This window comes from Anomaloglossus baeobatrachus, chromosome 2 (assembly GCF_048569485.1).
Source record: "Anomaloglossus baeobatrachus isolate aAnoBae1 chromosome 2, aAnoBae1.hap1, whole genome shotgun sequence".
Classification (NCBI taxonomy): domain Eukaryota; kingdom Metazoa; phylum Chordata; class Amphibia; order Anura; family Aromobatidae; genus Anomaloglossus; species Anomaloglossus baeobatrachus.
Window position 1 is genome coordinate 245,326,131 of NC_134354.1, and position 22,373 is coordinate 245,348,503.

Below are 22,373 nucleotides of genomic sequence, written 5' to 3' on the forward strand. Positions count from 1 at the left end.
TGTATGCAGGAGTTTTTTGCCCCCTGAAAAAATTATGTGGGCTTGGCCATATTTTTGTATGCTAGCCAGGTACAGCATGCAGCTATGGGCTGCAATCAACCCCCAGCTGCCTATTTGTATCCGGCTGGGAACCAAAAATATAGGGAAGCCCGTTTTTTTTAATCATTTCACTTATTTCATGAAATAATTAAAAAACAAATGACGTGGGATTCGCCCCAAACCAAGGTCTTAATCATGATTAAGGGTGAGTGTTTCACCTGAAACGCGTAGTGCTGGTCATGTTATTAATTCATTGTATCTGCATGATGAAATAAAGACCTTGGTTTTCTCTGCCTGAAGAGCTGGACATCCTTTCTTCTTCTAACTGTATATTATCAACTGAAATCATTATTACCCAGCGAGCCACTGGCATCAGGGCAGCTGGCAGAGTTGGATACAGCGCCAGATGATGGCGCTTCTATGAGAGCGCCATTTTCTGTGGCGGCTGCAGACTGCAATTCGCAGCAGAGGGGCCCAGAAAGCTCGAGCTAACCTGTGCTGCGGATCCAATCTCCAGCTGCCTAGTTGTACCCGGCTAGACACAAAAATGGGGCGAATCCTACATAGTTTTTTTTTAATTATTTCATGAAATTCATGAAATAATTAAAAAAGGGCTTACCTATATTTGTAGTTCCCAGTCGGGTACAAATAGGCAGCTGGGGGTTGGGGGCAGCCGTACCTGCCTGCTGTACCTGGCTAGCATACAAAAATATGGCGAAGCTCACGTAATTTTTTTTGTAGTTTTTTGGCAAAAAAAATAAAAAATGCTTCCCTGGATTTTCCATTGCCAGTGAAGGTAACACCAAGCAGTGGTGGTTAGCAGCCAGTAGCTGCTTGGATTACCCTTAGTTAGCAATACAAAAAAATGCAGCAGGAGCCCATATATATTTTTTTAATTATTTTTTTAATAACTAAAAACAAAAAGGGCTTCCCTGTATTTTGATTGCTGGACATCACAGTGCTGTAAAAAAAATCTTTAAAAAAAATGACGTAGTGCTCCGTGGTATTTTTCATTTTCAGTGCAGATAAAGCAGACAGCTATGGGTTGCCACCCCCATCTGCCTGGCGTTACCTTGGCTGGCAATCAAAATACAGGGAAGCCCATTATTTTTTTTTATTAAAAAAAATAGTTAAAAAAAATGACGTTGGGTCCCCCCATTTTTGATAGCCAGCTAGCGTAAAGCAGTAGGCTGTATCCTGAAAACCACAGCTGGCAGCTTTACCGTGGTTGGGGATCCAATGTGGAGGTCACCTCAGGCTCTTTTTTTATAATTATTTTATAAATATTAATAATTACAAAAAAAAGTAGGGTCCTCCCAAATTGGATCACCAGCCAAGATAAAGCGGACAGCTGTGGTCTGGTATTCTCAGGGTGGGAAGGTCCATAGTTATTGGCCCTTTACAGCCTAAAAATAGCAGGCCGCAGGCGCCCAAGAAGTGGCGCATGCACTAGATGCGCCACTCCTGGCGCTTCACCCCAGCTCATCCCGTGCCCTGGTGCAGTGGCAAATGGGGTAATAAATGGGGTTGATACTAGCTGTAAGGTCACCTGAGATCAAGCCCAGCAGTTTGTGATGTCATGGCGTTTATCAGATACCCGACATCACAAACTGTCAGTACTAACAAAACAAATAGACAAAAATGTATTTGAAAAAACACTCCCCAAAACATTCCCTCTTTCACCAATTTATTGTAAGGGAAAAAAATAAGGGGGTCCCACGATGACTCTGGACCATCTAGAATATGGGGGGACACGCTCAGGGAACATATCCCCCATTTTCTAGAAGTGCAGACCCTCCATGTGAGGAGTGTGGGTGCAATGAATCTGCACCCACTCTCCCCGGGTCCACAGCAGCAGAGTCCATGTCGTAACTGTTGCTACCAAAGCTGCAATGCCCTGCTCATGAGGTAAGGGCAAGCCTAATCGGGAGAACTATTCTACATTTCCAAATATTGGTATTTGCTGATATTATTGCTATTCCACCTACTATATATTGGGGATAGGATCTTGGAGATGGAATACCCCTTTAAGTCCAGTTATCCAGCTGAATGAATACTAAACAGAGCTCGCTATTTAGACATGTTTTCTTGTGGCATATAACGGACTCTCATGTTTGGTAGTCATTCAGCAGGGCAACAGAAATAGCGAATCCCTCCATTTGTAAATGTAGTATAGCTCTCCTGATCAACTATGTTCCTTACCTCATGAGCAGGGCATTGCAGTAGCTTACAGATGCATAATTACCACCACTCACTGTGTCTGAACACAGGAAGCTGAGCTGACAGCCGCTCTGTGCATGCGGCAGCGTCTATTGTGAAGGAGGGGGCCGCGGGGGATCAATGCTACATAGGTACCGTGGGACACCGGGGAACACCAGTGAGGTTATAGGGGGTGACCTGGCAGGGCCTGGGGAGGAGTTTTCTGTTGCATGTGTCATGGCACATGCAACAGAAATCAGAGGAGTAGGGTAAATGCGGCCGGCGCGCTGCTGTGCGCGCGGCCATCTTGGATTTCCGGGAGGGGGTCAAGGAGGGGGCACTTTGGCGACACCGGCGGACCGGAGGGGACCAGGGAGGAGATTTATCTCCCATCTGACATGTTTGTTCAAGCCATATGGGAGATAAATAATTTTTTACCGGCGCTGTCATTTACTGTAACGTGATCACCGGTATACGGTGTATACCGGTGATCACGTGAGCGGGGATCGGAACAACCGGCCTGAATCATGATCTCCAGCAGGGTCTCAGCTACCCCTAAAACCCTGGATATTTTGTGACGCTGAGGTGCACTGTTCACTTATTTCTGCCTGCTGTTTATAAATGACAGATCAGAATAAGGCTACATTCACACAACCGATCCGTTTTTGCGGTCGCAAAAAACGGTCTGTTTTTTTCACGGGTGCATCCGTGTGGCATCCGTTTCCGTTCTGTTATGGGGGGACCGGCAGATTAGAACCAGGGGTATATATCCCAATCGCCAGTCGGGGCCCACCGTGCTCCAGATGGTAATGGAGCTGCTGGCACCCTGTGGGTTAGGCGGAGACTATAGAGCTGGATGGCTCTGAGATAACTCAAGGAACCGGTCACGTGTGTAGGGACACGTCAGACCGGACGACAACCCAGTTAGCATTTTGGTGGAGCGGACGCTACTCCGACCACGTGTGTAACAACATGTCAGGCCGGATGGTAACCAGTTAGCGTTGACCGAGAAGACCGCTGCGACAGCGCCCTGTCAGCCACGTGTGTAAGACACGTCAGGCCGAGCGGTCCTCTGATTAGCGTTTCTGGCCACCACTCGACTGGCCACGTGTGTAAAGGACACGTCAGACCAGGTAGTCACACCAGTAGCATTTGACTGGGAAGCCGGAGGATAATAGGGTTCACACACCCAGTCCAGCAACACCCTGTTAACTTCACAGGGGTTCTGGGGTGCGCTGTCCGTGCGCGTAGAGGGCACAACCGGACAGGTGGCGCAGCAGGTACACTGTCTGTGTGTGTAGAGGGCACTCTCGGACAGGTGACGCAACAGGTATTCTGTCCGTGTGCGTAGGAGGCACAACTGAACAAGTGACGCAGCAGCCGCAGCCCAGTTAACGCCACTGGACTGCTCTAGCACAACAGGAATGGTAGCAAGAAAGCACGGCGCCTGACCCTCATGTGCCACGAATCTTGGTGTGACAGGCACCGTTCGCCTAGCCCTACCTACCGCTTCCAACAAGGCTTATGCCACCAAGAACTCTAAATGAAGACTGCGCACCTGCATGTTGTCTCCAGCCCCTTTTATAACCTGGATCCGCCCCAAACCCAGGGTGGAACCACCAAGGTCCAATAGCAGAGTGCCATGTCATCAGTGACGTCACATGCGACCTATCCGGAACTGCCACGTCATTGATGACTTCATGGCAGCCACGCCCCAAACACTTCACCAGTCATCATCTGACGACCAATGGTGAGGTGCCAGATCATAGGGGCAGGCCTCTGCGAGCCAGTCCGGAGTTGCCACGTCATCAGGACACCTGACACCCTCTGCCCTATCAGGGCCTGCCACCTCACGGACATGCTCAGTGAGGTCCTTACCGGACCTAGCCTCTGATGCACTAAGTGCCTGAGCATGCTCAGTAGCCTGAGCAACAGGCTTAGAAAGCAGACTATCAGTTTGAGCATGCTCAGTAGGCACATCCCAGAACTTAGACACAGCACGAAGTCCAAGTACCTGTGCAAAGAGGCTGTTAGGGTTAATTGTGGGAGCACGCTCAGTAGCCTGAACTGAGGACTTAGTCTCAGACATAACACAAACAGGCTGAGCATGCTCACTAGGCAAAACACCGGGCTTAGACTCTGGCTGGGGTAAATCGGCGCACGCATGTGCACTAGCCGCCTCTCCACACTTAGACGTGGTGGAAGGAATAGCCAACTGGACGACCCGAGGCACGGCCAAGAACGGCAGCCGGCGCCTCGGCGCAACAGGAACCGCAGCAGACTGCTTGCGGCTATGGCGGCGCCAGTTCGTAACACGTTCCGTATTGTTAGGGCCGCGCACCCCACTGGAGGCCCGGGTGCACGGTAGCCAGAGCACTAGCGTGGCAGGGACTGCGTCCCACAGGGGACGGGTAGAACAGTCACTGGGGCTTCAGAGTTCCTGGAGACAGTGCAGGAATCTGGCACAGGTGCCGGGTAGGAATGTCAGGCAATAGTATTGATCACAGGACACGGCACAAGGGGGACCTGAGCACCTAGGTTTCAAGACAAGGCTTACAAGACACGTTGATCAGGCCATGCCCACATGGCAAGGCCAGTCTTAAATACCCAGCAAAGCCTCATGTCATATCCTGCTGCAGCAGTGCTGGGCCCATAAGACCAGGTGAGTGGGCGCGGCCCGACCCTATATAGAAGCATGAGTCAGACACATGAGACTGGAGACAGGACACAGGAAAGCATGAGCGGGAGCGGCAGCCGTGACCGGTGGACACGTGGACCGGATCAGTGGGTAAGGAGCGGTGCTGTGCAGGTGCGACCGGATCAGTGGGTAAGGAGCGGTGCCGAGGCATCGGGAGAGTGACACGTATACGGTCCATATGTCATCCGTGCGCCTTCCGTTTTTTTGTCGTACTGCCAAAAAAACTGAAGGAGGGAAAATACATAAATTTGTACACTTCATATCAGTCTTTTCTGTCATTATAATGGCAGAAAGACACATAATGTCCCACTCTCCTGCATTTTGTAATTTTGCACCCTTTGGTGCCTTTCATGTGGCACTAAGGGGTGCTTAGCCTTGTATTTACCAAAGAAATAAATAAATTTAAAAAAAAAATAACGTTGGGTTCCCTCTATTTTTGTAGCCAGCTAGGGTAAAGCAGACAGCTGCAGCCTGCAGACCACAGCTGGCAGCTTCACCTTGGCTGGTAATCCAAAACTGAGGGCACCCCACGCTGTTATTTTAAATTAAATAAATAATAAAAAAAAACACGTTGGGGTCCCCCCAAAATTGGATTACCAGCCAAGCTAAAGCAGACTGTTGTGAATGTTAGTTATGTCTTGGCTGCTGGGAGGCTCCCTCTGGTGGCCAGGAAGGGTTTGGACAGAGACCAGATGTGTTGTGCAGTTGGTGTTTCCTTTGCTAACTCTCTGCTTATTTAAGTCCTGGTCTGATTGCAGGCTGTTGCTGTATTTCAGTTGTTCTTTGTATCTCTAGGCTGCTTAATCCTGCTCTACACCACATCCACTCCAGATAAGTTCTTGCTCTTTTTTTATTGTCTGGTTCTTTGCTTATCTGGGTTTGTCATTTGTTGTGGTTGGTTTCAGTTTATTTCCTTCCAGGGATTTTCCCCCTCAGTGGATTGTTGAGGAACTCCCTGCTGTTCTGTGTGGAGTATAGCTCCTTTGGGTCCATGTGTTTGTGGCTTGTTGAATTTGTTATAATTCTTGTTTTCTGTTCATTGATATGACAAGGGCACCTGGTATAGAACGGAGTTCAGATCGAGCGATCTGAGGGCCTTTTTTGTACTATCAGGAAGTTGGTATTTTGCAGGGTTTTTCTCTGGCTACCATCAGTCCCTTTCCTGTCCTTTCCTATTTTAGTCAGCGGGGGCCTCACCTTTTGCTAATCCTGTCATCTACCTGTGTATTGTGTTTTTCCTATATCACCGCAGTCTTTGAATGTGGGGGGCTTGCTATTCTTGTCTATTTTCTGAGGCAGAGAGTTATTCATCTTTCCTACCTTTAGGATAGTTAGTTCTCCGGCTGGGTTCGCGGTGCACAGGATGTTAGTTCACCCCTCGGCTACTTCTAGTTGTGTTGGTTAGTAAGGGGATGGCGGCCAGATTAGTTGCCAATGCTCTTGTCACCTTTTTGCCAATGATTTGTGGTGGTCTTCCATGGTTCCGGATCATAACAGTTAGAAACATGTGGAGCCGGCAGTTCCTGCAGCAGCGCCTCCTGACCCTGTTTTGGTACAAGGGGATCTGGAGTATGAGGTTGAAAAAATTCTGGATTCCCATCGCAGTAGGCGTCAGCTTCAGTACCTTGTGAAATGGAAGGGTTATGGGCAGGAGGATAACTCTTGGGTTGTGGCTTCTGACATTCATGCGGACAGGTTGGTTCGCGCCTTCCATCATGCTCATCCCGAGCGACCCGGTGGCGTGGGTGAGGGTTCGGTGACCCCTCCTCAAGGGGGGGGGGGTACTGTTGTGAATGTTAGTTATGTCCTGGCTGCTGGGAGGCTCCCTCTGGTGGCCAGGAATGGTTTGGACAGAGACCAGGTGTGTTGTGCAATGAGTGTTTCCTTTGCTAACTCTCTGCTTATTTAAGTCCTGGTCTGATTGCAGGCTGTTGCTGCATTTCAGTTGTTCTTTGTATCTCTAGCCTGCTTAATCCTGCTCTACACCACATCCACTCCAGATAAGTTCTTGCTCTTTATTTATTGTCTGGTTCTTTGCTTATCTGGGTTTGTCATTTGTTGTGGTTGGTTTCAGTTTATTTCCTTCCAGAGATTTTCCCCCTCAGTGGATTGTTGAGGAACTCCCTGCAGTTCTGTGTGAAGTATAGCTCCTTTGGGTCCATGTGTTTGTGGCTTGTTGAATTTGTTATAATTCTTGTTTTCTGTTCATTGATATGACAAGGGCACCTGGTATAGAACGGAGTTCAGATCGAGCGATCTGAGGGCCTTTTTTGTACTATCAGGAAGTTGGTATTTTGCAGGGTTTTTCTCTGGCTACCATCAGTCCCTTTCCTGTCCTTTCCTATTTTAGTCAGCGGGGGCCTCACCTTTTGCTAATCCTGTCATCTACCTGTGTATTGTGTTTTTCCTATATCACCGCAGTCTTTGAATGTGGGGGGCTTGCTATTCTTGTCTATTTTCTGAGGCAGAAAGTTATTCATCTTTCCTACCTTTAGGATAGTTAGTTCTCCGGCTGGGTTCGCGGTGCACAGGATGTTAGTTCACCCCTCGGCTACTTCTAGTTGTGTTGGTTAGTAAGGGGATGGCGGCCAGATTAGTTGCCAATGCTCTTGTCACCTTTTTGCCAATGATTTGTGGTGGTCTTCCATGGTTCCGGATCATAACAGCGGACAGCTGGGGCCTGATATTCTCAGACTAGGGAGGTCCATGGTTATTGGACTCTTGGCCCAAAAATAGCAGGCCGCAGCCGCCCCAGAAGTGGCGCATCCATTAGATGCGCTAATCCTGGTGCTTTGCCCCAGGTCATCCCGTGCCCTGGTGTGGTGGCAAACGGGGTAATATATGGGTTTAATACCAGATGTGTAATGTCACCTGGCATCAAGCCCTGGGGTTGGTGAGGTCAGGCGTCTATCAGATACCCGATATCACCAACCCAGTCAGTAATAAAAAAAAAATTGACGACAAACACATTTTTATTTGAAAAAACACTCCCCAATACATTGCCTCTTTCACCAATTTATTAGAAAGAAAAACAAATCCAGGTCTACTGTAATCCAAGGGGTTCCCATGATGATCCATACCATAGTCACTGTCCCAGTCCATGAAGAACAGAATGTTCCCCATTGGCTAGGAGAGCAATGCAGTGACCTGAACTAACATCAATAGGTCAGCCCAGGTCACTGCAGGGCATGACAAGTGCTGCTGTCAGGAGCGGGGGACATTACTTGCGGTGACGATCTCCTGCACTGCTGACAGCAGACCTGTGTTTGATTCAATGACCTTCACAGCCAAGTATCGCGAGAGCCTGTGACGTCACCGCTAGTGACAGTATCGGGCCACAGTGACATATGTGAAGCGGCAGCCATGGAGGACAGTGACAACACTGAGGTCGGGAGGGTGGGACTTCATCACCGCAGGTAAGCCGAGCGGGATAATGTGTGCAGAGTGCCAGGTGGGCGGAGCCTAGCGGGGGCCATGTCTGCAGAGTGCCAGGTGGGCGGAGCTTAGCGGGGCCATGTGTGCAGAGTGCCAGGTGGGCGGAGCCTAGCAGGGCCATGTGTGCAGAGTGACAGGTGGGCGGAGCCTAGCGGGGTAATGTGTGCAGAGTGCCAGGTGGGCTGAGCCTAGCGGGCCCATGTGTGCGGGCGGCGGAGTGCCAAGTGGGTGGAGCCTAGCGGGGCCATGTGGCACTGAGGATGTCAGTGTCGTTGACTGCATGGCTGGGGACAGGTGAGTGTGTGTGTGTGTGTGTATATGCCATGTGCAGGAGGGGGGCGGAGCGAGCTGAGCGGGGAAGTGTCGGCTTCCTGCACACGTAACTAGTATAAATATCAGGTTACTAAACAAAGCACTTTGCTTGGATACCCGATGTTTATCTTGGTTACCAGCTTACCGCAGGCTGCCAGCGATGGCTCCCTGCACACTATAGCTGTAAAAAGCCACACTTTTGCTGATAGAACCGTTCTCGAACGTAACTCAAACTGTCGAGCTTTTAGCAAAAAGCTCGAGTTCGAGCTCTAACTAGAACACCCCCCCAAAATCACTGAAACCGCGAACTGGAGAACCGCGAACTGCGCTGAACTCTAGTGAAGATTCACATCTGTTTTCTGAGTCATAGTCGGTTTTATCAATCATTAGTAATGTCCCTTTAAATTTTGTTTTGTTATCGCTGAATGACAGTCCTTTACTTTTATTGGAAGTTTTTGGCAGTAGTGGGCATTTCAGCTCTTTAGAGTGATCTGGCTTATGGTTTATGATATGTTCTTTTCTTGAAATTCTGTGCCCTTTTTTATCCACAGATACCTGTGATCATTGTGGTCAAAGAGTTCTATTTTAACATCATCGGGCTTGTTGCTAAAATGCATCAGCTTGTCTAGATGATCTTTTGCATACTTCTGACTCTGAATATTATGCTGAGAACACAGGAGAGGTTTTCTTCTATTGAATCTTCCATGATGGTCATATTTTTGCAGGTACGTCTAAACAGTAGAACATTGTACACAACTCCAGAATCTGCTAAATCTTCCTGAAGATCTTTTGTAGTCATGTGAGAGGTCTCATTTGCCTATCTAGCAATCCTACAAGCAGCTTTCACATAAATGTTGCTTGGTCTTCCAGACCTTACCTTGACCTCCTGTGTTCCTTTTAACTGCTTTTTCTTAATTACATTTTGAACTGAGGAAAGGGCAACTTGAAAACACTGATATTTTCTTCTATAGCCTTCTCCTGCTTTGTGAGCCTCCACCATTTTCATTTTAAGAGTACTAGGCAGCTGCTTGGAAGAACCCATGGTTGCTTGGCACAAGGTTAGAGGAGGCTGTGCTTTTATAAAGCTGTGAAAATTTCAACAACTGGCCTTTTCTAACGATGATAGTGAACAAGCCATAACCTTATCAGGCTAATTAATTGTAATGCCTGATTGGAGCCACAGACTCAGACTGGCTGTAAGGGGAGTCTAGAGAAAAGCCGCTCACAAAGCAGGACCCCAAGAACTCTGCAACCCTTTAACCCCTATACAGGGATTTGGAATTACACAGAGCTCCAGAGATCACTACCTGTGGTAGGCTGTAGTCCGTGGTCGTCAGGCAGGGTCAAAAACCAGGAGATGCAAAACAGGAACCGAATCGGCAGGCAAGGGCGTAGTGAGGAGACAAAGGAGAGGTAAAATCCGGAACTGGCAGCAAGGTACAAAAACGACAGGCAGGAGGGTAGTCAAAAAATAAGCAAAGGTCAACACACAGGAATCAACATACAAACAGCACATGAGCCAGGAGTACAGAACTATCTCTGGCAGTGGTCATGTGACAGGAGGGGGAATAAAAAGGGTGTGGTGTCTTCCCATTGGCTGCAGGTGAATGTTGGCAACTTCAGCTGGAAGACACACACGCCACCTACAGTCAGCCAGTGGTACTGCAGGTTCCAGGGGAACCCAGCCTAGTGGATGAGCGGAGCCTGTGCTCCGCAGAGCCACGGGCACCGGCTCCTCTCCCATCACCAGCACTATCCATGGTGGCAACATGGCGTCGTCTGGCGATCGGAGCAGAAGTTGCAGGAGCGGGCTTCGGTGGGGACGTGACATTAATTCATTCACCCCCGGACAATTTTCCATTTTCCTTTTTTTTTCCGCTTCCCTTATTCCGAGAGCCATAACATTTTTTTTATTTTTCACTCAATCTTGTCATGTGAGGGCTTGTTGTTTTGTGAAAAAGTTGTACTTTTAAATTAAATTTAAGAGTTTTACCATATGGAGCAGGGGTGGGCAATTAATTTTCCCATGGGGCCGCATGAGAAATTGGGATGGTTTTAGAGGGCCAGACTAATATAATTAACTCAGTTCTACCTAATATACTACATCACTAGACCCCCTCCATATACTACACCTGTAATAAACTACACTACTACAACCCCCATACTATAACTGTAATAAACTACATCACTACACCCCCTCCATATACTACACCTGTAATATACTACATCACTACACCCCCATATACTACACCTGTAATAAACTACACCACTACACTCCCTCCATATACTACACCTGTAATATACTACATCTCTACACCCCCATATACTACACCTGTAATATACTACACCCCCCATATACTACACCTGTAATAAACTACAACACTACACCCCCTCCGTATACTACACCTGTAATATACTACATCACTACACCCCTATATACACCTGTAATATACTACACCCCCCATATACTACACCTGTAATATACTACATCACTACACCCATATACTATACCTGTAATATACTACATCACTACACCCCCTATACTACACCTGTAATATACTACCTCCCCATATACACCTGTAATATACTACACCCCCATATACTACACCTGTAATATACTACATCACTACACCCCCATATACTACACCTGTAATAAACTACACCACTACACCCCCTCCATATACTACACCTGTAATATACTACATCACTACACCCCCATATACTACACCTGTAATATACTACATCTCTATATACTACACCTGTAATATACTACACCGCTACACCTCCCCATATACTACACCTGTGATATACTACATCACTACACCCCTATATACTACACCTGTAATATACTACATCACTACACCCCTATATACTACACCTGTAATATACTACATCACTACACCCCTATATACACCTGTAATACACTACATCACTACACCCCTATATACACCTGTAATAAACTACATCACTACACCCCTATATACACCTGCAATATACTACATCACTACACCCCTATATACACCTGTAATATACTACATCACTACATCTCCATCTAATACACCTGTAATATACTACAGCCCCATATAATACACCTGTAATATACTACACCCCTCATGTACTACACCTGTAATATACTACATCACTACACCCGCATTTACTACACCACTATATACAACACCCCCATATGCTACACCACTATATACTACACCTGTAATAAAGCTACATCACTACACCCCATGTACTACACCACTATATACTACACCACTATATACACAACAGCATATACTACACCTGTAAAAATCACCACTACACCCCCAGTATTAGTCGCCAGTGCCCACCCCTCACCCATTGTCCCCTCATCAACTTATTAGTCACTACTTACCTCTCCCTTGTTATTTTCCCCATCCTCAGTCACCTCCGTACAGGCCCCCTGCTGAGCTGCTCCTTCTCTTGTATGGGCCCTGGCTGCGCCGATGCTGTTCTCCGAGGGGCCCCCGCCACTGCTTCTCTCCGTGAAGACCCCCGCTGTGCCGCTTCGTCTCCTGCCTGGTGGGAACTTTTGAAATGACACACGCCTCGCAGTACTGACCACATCAGAGCGCGCACATGTGTCACAGAGAAATTGCAGGGAACAGAGGAGAGGTTCCTGTGTTCCGCTGCCTGCACCGACTGTGCGGAGCTGCAGGATCGCTCCCTGCCCGGCACGCATTAGCTTCGCTCCACTGCACCGGCTGAAGACGGGCAGGCCGGTCACAGACAGTAAACGGGCCGGGTCTGATATAGAGTATTGGAAAATGGCAAAAAAAATTCCAAATGTGGAAAAATTGCAAAAAAAAGTGTAATTGCACGATAGTTTTTGAGATATTTTATTCACTGTATTTACTATATGGTAAAACTGATATGTTGCAGAAATATTTTTTTCCCCATAACAAATATTTATTAAATACAAAACCAATAAGTGGTAATTAGTGATGAGCGAGCATGCTTGTAACTACTCGGTACTCGCACGAGTATCGCTGTACTCGGGCTGCTCGGCGGGGACCGAGTAATCTCGCGATACTCGTGCTGTACTCGTGGTCTTCATTTCTGCATGTTGGCGCTCTTTTGAGAGCCAACCCTCATGCAGGGATTGGCTGGCAGACCACTGCAATGCCACAGCCCTGTTAGTTGTGGAATTGCAGTGATTGGCCGGCCTGCACAGCGTGACCGAGCCTTTATACCGGCCGGCGCGCTGTGCTCTGCTCACAGCTATCCAGACAGTCAGTGCAGGGAGAGTGTCGCTGATTCAGGGAAAGCTTTGCGGCCCTTTATAGCTTTTTCAGTTGCAGGGCTGCAAACAGTGTGACCAGAAGTCCTTCTCAGGACTATTCTAGTTGTATACAGGCAGGCAGGGTATAGCCAGGTCGGAGTACAGTAGCAGAGTCCTTCTCAGGACTATTGTTGCTATATACAGGCAGGGTATAGCCAGGTCTGAATACAGGCTAGTGACCAAAAGAGTCCTTGTCAGGACTATTGTACCAGTATACAGGCAGGCAGGCAGGCAGGGTAGTGGTGACCGTATACCAGCCTTCATCATATCTGGGGCTGGTGTACACAGTGTAAAACAGTCCAGATAGTGTCTGACTTGTCTGTACTGTAATTGTCGCTCCCCAAAAAAACCTGTTAGGTTATTATTGCGTCCGTGCTTGGTTTTTAAAACCGCACGTGTGTGCCTGTTGGTGGCAGCGTACAGGTGCACGTTTTGCACAAACTATTATATAACGCACAAGTCTAGTGTATAATACACGTCAGTCAGCAGTGTCTGATGAACAGGTCATCAGGGCCCTGCTTGTATTTCTTGTATCACATAAGGTGTTTTGCCTCTATTTATATGCCGATTCCCAGTTTTACCAGCCTTACCGGTTATACAGACCTCTATGGGTGCCCACACTCTGTGACCCAGTAAACTTAGACCTCATTTTTTGATAAAGACTATTTAATGCCGAAAACGTTCATGAAATGAATGAAGGTTACAACTCGATATTTTGCAAATGAGTGAAGAATTATAATAATAATAAAAATAATTTTTGGACCACCATATCTGTTTCTTTCTCGTTTGGGTGTGCCAGAGCTACACTTTTCAGTATCGTCTCTTTTTCTCTGAGCACCCCTCTACTTGACAGTGAGCAAGATTATCCATTTATAATATTCTTTCAATTGTATGATATTTATTCATATACTAGCTGTACTACCCGGCTTCGCCTGGGTTAATAACTGCTGTTAACAAAATACAATGTATTAACAAAAATGTATTCTGCACACAAAAACCACAAAACAAATAAATAGAAATGTAATTATTAAAAGGCAAAAACTAAGCTAATAGAAGCATTTCACAACATATATTTCAACACCACAGATATCCCACACAGATTTAACTAAATTGGCCAAGAAATGTGCTCTGTCTGTCTCTTTCCAGGTCTGTCTCTTTCCAGGTCTGTCTCTTTCCAGATCTATCACTTTCCCCGTCTGTCTCTTTCCCCGTCTGTCTTTCCCCGTCTGTCTCTTTCCCTGTCTGACTCTGTCTGTCTTTTTCCCCATCTGTCTCTTTGCAGGTCTGTCTCTTTCCAGGTCTGCCTCTTTCCAGGTCTGCCTCTTTCCAGTTCTGCCTCTTTCCCCGTCTGCCTCTTTCCCCGTCTTCCTCATTCCCCATCTGCCTCTTTCCCCGTCTGCCTGTCTCTGTCTCTCTTTCTTTGTCTGTCTCTATCTCTCTGTTTCTTTCCCCATCTGTCACTTTCCAGGTCTGTCTCTTTCCCAGGTCTGTCTCTTTCCCCGTCTGTCTCCCCGTCTCTTTGTCTGTGTCTTTTCCTGTCTGTCTCTTTCCCGGTCTGCCTGTCTTTGTCTTTCTCTATTTCTCTGTCTCTTTCCCTGTCTTTCTCTATCAAGGTCTGTGTCTTTCCCTATCTATCTTTGTCTGTCTCCCTGGCTGTCTCCTCCTTCCCTCTCTGCCTGTCACCTGTCTCTGTCACTGTCTGCATGTCTGTCTGTCTCTTTCCCCATCTGTCTCTTTCCAGGTCTGTCTCTTTCCCCATCTGTCTCTGTCTGTCTTTTTCACCATCTCTTTCACTGTTTGTCTCTGTCTGTCTCTTTCCCTGTCTGTCTCTCTCTCTCTCTGTCTCTCTCTCTGACTCTCTCTATCCATCTCCTCATCGACATCTTATTACCTCACATATAAGCTTCTTATACTATGAATGTTTTTTCTTCCTATAGCAACCACTCACAGCTCCTACTAATAACCTGTAGTTCCAGGCTCCATTTACATTAATGGAGGCATGTTTTTTGGAGAGTAACTTTTGTGCAACATTTTGTGGCTGTAGCTGTAACGGTGCAGATGCCAATCCTGAAAATACATACACACATTCAGCTTTATATATTAGACTAGCTGTAGTACCTGGGCATTGCCCGGGATAGTAACTGTTTCTCTGTCTCTCTCCCAGTCTCTGTCTGTGTGTCGCTGTCTGTCTGTCTCTCTGTCTGTCTCTTTCCTTGTCTGTCTGTGTCTTTGTCTCTGTGTGACTATTTCTATCTCTGTCTGTATCAGTCTATCGGTCTCCATCTCTGTGTCTGTCTGTCTCTCTCTATCTCTGTGTCTGTCTCTATGTGTGTGTCTGTCTGTCTCTTTCCCCATCAGTCTCTTTTCCGTCTGTCTTGGTCTGTCTCTTTCCAGGTCTGTCTCTTTCTAGGTCTGTCTCTTTCCCCGTCTATCTCTTTCCAGTCTGTGTCTTTCCCGGTCTGTCTCTTTGCCCGACTGACTCTTTCCAGGACTGTCTCTTTTCAGGGCTGTCTCTTTCCAGGTCTGTCTCTTTCTAGGTCTGTCTCTTTCCCGACTGACTCTTTCCAGGACTGTCTCTTTCTAGGTCTGTCTCTTTCCCGGTCTGTCTCTTTCCCCGGCTGTCTCTTTCCCCGGCTGTCTCTTTCCCCGGCTGTCTCTTTCCAAGTCTGTCTCTTTCCCGGTCTGTCTCTTTCCCCGGCTGTCTCTTTCCTGGTCTGTCTCTTTCCAGGTCTGTCTCTTTCCAGGTCTGTCTCTTTCCCTGGTCTGTCTCTTTCCCCGGTTGTCTCTTTCCCCGGCTGTCACTTTCCAGGTCTGTCTCTTTCCAGGTCTGTCTCTTTGCCCATCTGTCTCTTTCCAGGTCTGTCTCTTTCCCCATGTCTCTTTCCCCGTCTGTCTCTTTCCCTGTCTGTCTCTTTCCCTGTCTGTCTCTTTCCCTGTCTGTCTCTTTCCCTGTCTGTCTGTTTCCCCGTCTGTCTCTTTCCCCCTCTGTCTCTTTCCAGGACTGTCTCTTTCCAAGTCTGTCTCTTTCCAGGGCTGTCTCTTCCAGGGTTGTCTCTTTTCTCGTCTGTCTCTTTCCCATCTGTCTCTTTCCAGGGCTGTCTCTTTCCAGGGCTGTCTCTTTCTAGGGCTCTCTCTTTGCCCATCTGTCTCTTTCCAGGGCTGTCTCTTTCACCATCTGTCTCTTTCCCCATCTGTCTCTTTCCCCATCTGTCTCTTTCTCCGTCTGTCTCTTTCCCCGTCTGTCTCTTTCCCCATCTGTCTCTTTCCCCGTCTGTCTCTTTCCCCGTCTGTCTCTTTCCAGGGCTGTCTCTTTCCAGGGCTGTCTCTTTGCCCGTCTGTCTCTTTGCCCGTCTATCTCTTTGCCTGTCTATCTTTTTCCAGGGCTGTCTCTTTCTAGGGCTGCCTCATTCCCCGTCTGGCTGTCTGTCTCTTTCCCCATCTGTCCCTGTCTGTGTCTCTGTCTGTCTGTCTTTTTCTGTCTCTCTATCCATCTCTCCATCGACATCATATAACCGCACGCATAAGCTTCAAATAACAGTTTATTTTGTTCCTATAGCAACCACTGACAGTTGCTATTAATAACCTATAGCTCCCACCTCCATTCAGTATAATGGCGGCAGGATTTTAGAGACTAACTGTAAAGCACGGGGTTACATTTTTCTGTCAAAACATAGTCTACGATGCTCCCTGGGTCATATGAGGCATCTGTGCAAAAGTTCGTGATTGTAAATGTGACGGTGCGGATTCCTTTAGCGGACATACACACATATACACACAGACACAGACACACACACACGCACACACACATACATACACTCAGTTTTATATATAAGATTATTCTTAATGGTATTTAGCCAATGTGCCTTCGGTGTCCCTGAAACTCTATTTTACACATTTATAAAAGGACACCTTGTATAAACCTTCAAACTATTTACTTTAATGAGAAGCCTAATAGATTTACACAAGAGAACCTCATACAATGTATACTCATTAGCACAGAAACATTTACCTAATTGTTTCCATATTGCGTAATATCTTCTACTTAATAGCTATTCCTCCCACCGTATATTATTATCCCATAGTAGATTAATACCTGCAGTGGGGTAATGGATTTTGATATTCTAGTAGGTCATTAAACAAGTATGGATTTATTTACATGTTAAAATGATTCTTTATAACGCTATGTCTAAGAGGAAAATTACTTTGGATATTACAACCGTAATTATAGTCCTCAACATTGCAATTGCATCACCAAGAAGGACAAGCCTTAATGTTATGCAAATAGAGGCAACAACAAGTATTGCTTAGATCTGCAAGTGATCAAAGTTTCAAGCATCTAGCAATAATTGTTTCCATATGGGAGGGACACAAAAGTCAGTTTGAAAGCAACATTATACCTCAAGAATTAGACTAAAGCAGGCTTTACACGCAACGACATTGCTAACGAGATATCGTTGGGGTCACGGAATTCGTGACGCACATCCGGCCTTGTTAGCGACGTCGTTGCTTGTGAAACGCACGAATGACCCGTTAACGCTCAAAATTACTTACCTAATCGTTGATAGTTGTCCGGTCGTTTTAATCCCGATTATCGTTGCTGCTGCAGGACGCAGATTGTTCGTCGTTCCTGCGGCAGCACACATCGCTATGTGTAACACCGCAGGAACAAGGAACAACACCTTACCTGTCGCCGCCCGCAATGAGGAAGGAAGGAGGTGGGCGGGATGTACGGCCCGCTCATCTCCACCCCTCAGCTTCTATTGGGCGGCCACTTAGTGACGTCTCTGTGACGCCAAATGAACCGCCCCCTTAGAAAGTAGGCGGTTCGCCGGCCACAGCGACTTTGCTAGGCAGGTATGTGTGACAGGTGTAAGCGATGTTGTGCGCCACGGGCAGCAATTTGCCCATGACACACAACCAACGGGGACAGGTGCTTTCACCAGTGACATCGATAGCGATGTCGCTGTGTGTAAAGCCCACTTTAGTCTTGTGGGATGATTGCACAATGCCTCCTGTTAGTCAATATACCAGTTATCACCACTTGTTGCAAACTGAAATACCTGAAAGACCTTGTTTTATAACTATTGATGAGCGAATATTCTCGGCACTATTAGTTACTCCCACAAAAATCAAGGTATTTAGCATTAGAAATTAGCAAACCTTTCTATGCTCAGTTGACCGTCTTTGGCGGACTTCCCTACATTTGCTGTAAGGTTCTCCGAATGATTTGTCGAATCTTTTTGAACACCATTGGATTCAACGGCAGGCCAAACCTAAGGCAGAGAAAACACCTTTAGGGAGGTTGAAAAGCTTCCAAGACAGCAAAAATACATTTTACAGTGCCGCCGCACTGTTTTGACATAGCCTATAGCTTCCTATAGTATTGACATAAGAAATATTGAGGTGAATGAAAGACAGGTGAAGGGCTGGTGCTCCCATATGCTTGCCAGCACAGACAAGACACTATTTTCAAACCCATCGTAAAGTGTTGATTTGTAAAAACCTTTCAGGCAGACCGTGGGACAGTGGCATTAATTGCACCCCCCATCTCCCTATAGTCTCTTTGCACAGCAGTAAGGTATGCTCCATTCAACACACAGGATGAGGTCTGGCATTTCCATTCTAAAATTTAAAGGTGGATGTGTGGCAGGATTAGGACTCTTGCTCCTACACCCTTGTCAGTACAGACAAGAAACAACTTTGAGACCCATATTAGAGTCTTAACATATATTTAAAACATTTCAGGCACACAGCAGGACAGTGAAATCAATTTCCCCTCCATTTTACCATAGTGTCGTTGCACAGCAGTGAGGTATGCTTCATGCAATACACAGGGTATGGTCTTGCCTTTCCATTTTAAAAATCAAAAGGTGGATGAGTGACAGGATTAGACATCTTGATCCCGCACCTCTGCCAGTATTGACAAAATCCAATTTTGAGATCCTACTTGGAGTCCCAACATTTCAAAAAATTAAGGTGAGACAACAGGAAAAGTGGCAACAATTGGCACTGACTACAAATAGTTAAACACCACAACACGAATGTGATGGAACGGCCATGTAAAAAGGCCTGAACCAATATTTCTACCTTCACCAGAGACAAAGAGGGGGGCCAGGAGCCTGGCCAGGTAAGCGGCCCAGATGTCCTCAGCATTAGAGGGAATTCTTGGATTAGGGCTAGCTAGACCCTCCTAACATGAGATTCTGTCTAAGAGCCCCTATCCCCGTCATTCCCAACCTGTTCCATGACAATAGTCCAGCAAAGCAAACTGGGTGCTTGGAACCGGCCCTATCTTGTAACAAGGCCTGAACCAACATTTCTACTTTCGCCAGAAACAGCAAGATGACAGAGAGGGATAGGAATCTTGCTGCCAGAACCCTGTCACTACAAAGAAAAGACAATTTGGAAACCTTACTTGGAGTCTCCGCATTTCCAAAAATTAAGGTCAGACAACAGGAAAGTAGCAACAATTGGCACATACTACAAATAGTCAAACGTCACAACATGGATGCTTGGAACCGGCCCTGTAAGAAGGTCTGAACCAACCTTTCTACCTATACAAGAGATAGTAAGATGACAGAAAGGTGTAAGCCTCTTGCTCAGGAAACTTAAACAAAAGAAAATTTGTAGAGCATACTTGGAGTCTCCACATTTCCAAATATTAAGGTCAGACAACAGGAAAAGTGGCAACAATTGGCACAGACTACAAATAGTCGAACACTGCAACATGGATGTGTGGAACCGGCCCTGTAACAAGGTCAGAAATAGCATTTCTACCTTCACCACAGACAGCAAGGTGACAGACAGGCGTAAGGCTGGTGCTCCCAGACCCCTGGCACTACACCATCGCCTAATCCGCACGGGCTGGGACTAAGGTGGTAAAGTTATTGGACATCCACAACTTATTCATCTTTATGAAAGATTGGTGGTCCACACTTTCAGGGGACAGCCGGATGCGCTTATCCATTAATACACCACCAGCAGCGCTGAAGACATGTTCTGAGAGAACACTGGCTGCCGGGCAGGCCAAAACTTCAAAGGCATGACTGATAAGCTCAGGTCACTCTTCCATGTTTTAAGACCAAAATGCAAAAGGATCCAAGCCCCCCTCTAATGACATCGATATTGAGATCTAGATACTCCTGCTCCATCCTTTCCAATCGTTCACTGTGTGTCAGACTTCTACTCTGTTTTGTTCGGGCATACGATGGTTTAAGATATGTGTGCAAAACCTCACAGAAATTACTTCTGCCACTTGAACAGCCGCTGCTAGTGTTTCTGCATTGATAACGCAACCTTTCCATGGTTGGAATTTTAGAAATACGATCTAGGCTGTATTCCTCACTTCTGTCTTGTGGAAAACTACTCTTAAGATGGTCCACAAGCATATTTCAATACTCCAGCATCTGTGCATTCCTTTCCAGTGGGGAAGCATCTTGTTAAATTTAATATGTTACCATGGATCTGAAGCGACCGGTGGTAGGGCCGCGGGTGTGTGTGTATGCTCTTTTCCAACAAAATCCCCATACTCAGATTTTACCGGTAGTAACATTTCTTTACTATGAAACATATTTATAACACAGTCAACCGAACTATCGCACATGTGTATGGTGGAGTCCCCGGATCTTCACTCCTTCCGGGTACGCAGCAAGGAAAAAAAAGAAAAGAGAAAAACTCAAAGAAATGGCGGCAACTTTCCCTAACTTTCCCTACAATCACGTACCAGTCTATCCCAGAAGAAGATGCCGCTCCCACGTTGCAGGCCTGGAGTCTCACGATGATGGGTCCCGGTGCAGCGCTGAAAGGATGCAGCTCCTCGGTCTTCTCCTTTGATCTTCTCCCGCTGGTAACGGATTCTAGTCAGTCTCTTAGTCCCGGGGCACACCGAGCAGAAGAAGGGAGGTCACGGTTGCACGGATGGCTCCCTTGTGTCGGTAACGGCCCCTGCACTTGCACTCAGGGTGCGATGCTCTGCAGTCAAGTTGTCACAGCCCCTGGATATGCACTCCGGGCACGATGCTTTGCAGTCTGGTTAGATCCTCTGTGAAACCAAAGTCCTGCAAACCGGGGATGGCAGAAACCACTTTCACAGGGTGATTCTTCCAAGAATCCGTTTGCAAAAGAGCCCTCTGTTCAGGGAGACCACACGTAGCTCTGTGCTGGCTGAGCTCCGGGTCTGTACTGTCCTCCCGCTCTTTTTCTTCCTGGTTAGAACACACAAGCTGTAGGGGATTTCCCACCTCTGTGTCTGTGATTGCACAGTCTGACACTGCCCCCTTGTGGGCAAGTGCTGAAGCAATGTTCAAATCCATTTCTACATTGATGATGCAGTCTGAATGGTTGATCCCATTACATACCCCCCCACTTAAAGGTTGGCAGTCCCTGTCAACTACCGTCGGTTCCCAGGCAGTGATGACTGCAGATGTCACAGGGGTTGGTTGAGAAGTGGGCCATATATACTGGTCCCTGTAAGACCGCCCGGGCGGGATCCCAGCAGTGGTGCGGTCAGTGCGTCTCAAGGGTTGGTTGTTCCCCTCCCCGTCACTGTCTTTATGCCCCACTTCAGTCAGCACTCCGGGGGAAGAACTGGGTTGTGTAGGTGGGTCACCGGTCTCAGAGTCGACGTGATCACTATGCTGGGAAACGTCCGTGACGTCAGTCGTGTCGGCAGCGTTACCCCCTCTGGGTACTGTGGTAGGGGAGTCAGGCTGGGATCAGCAGGGACGCAACATATTTCGGTGCACAGTGCGGATGCTGCGACTGTCTTCACCCCGCACTCGGTGTACATGCCCGTTGGGGTAGGGGCGTTCGATTAGCCAGTAGACCTCAGTCTCCCACTTGGCTCGAAGTTTCCCTTGTGGCTTCTTGATACGGAGCAGGACTAGCTGTCCCAACTTCAAGGGGTGCTCTTGCACGGGGAGTGGGTCAGCATGTATCTGGCCCCGGATTTGTTGGCTCACCAGCCGGTGTACAGTCTCCATCTTCTGTCGGTGAGCATTTAGCCAGGAGGGGTAGTTATGGCAGACATCATCTCCAGGGCGGAATAGGTTCAGGTCATGGACCCCTTTTCCGGGGCGGCCAAAGAGAAGGGTGTGTGTGGTGTAACCAGTCACGGAGTGGACCTGGTTGTTGTAGGCCCATACTAGATCGGGAAGGAATTGGGGCCATTGGTCTTTCTTATCATCGGCCAAGGTGCGGATCAGCTGGAGTAGAGTCCGGTTGAAGCGTTCACATGCACCGTTCCCTTGTGGGTGGTAAGGAGTGGTCCTTGACTTCTGGATCCCATACATCCGATGCAGCTCTTCGATGACTTGGCCTTCGAAACAAGCCCCCTGGTCGGAGTGCAACCTCTCCGGACACCCATAGACGTGGATGAACTGT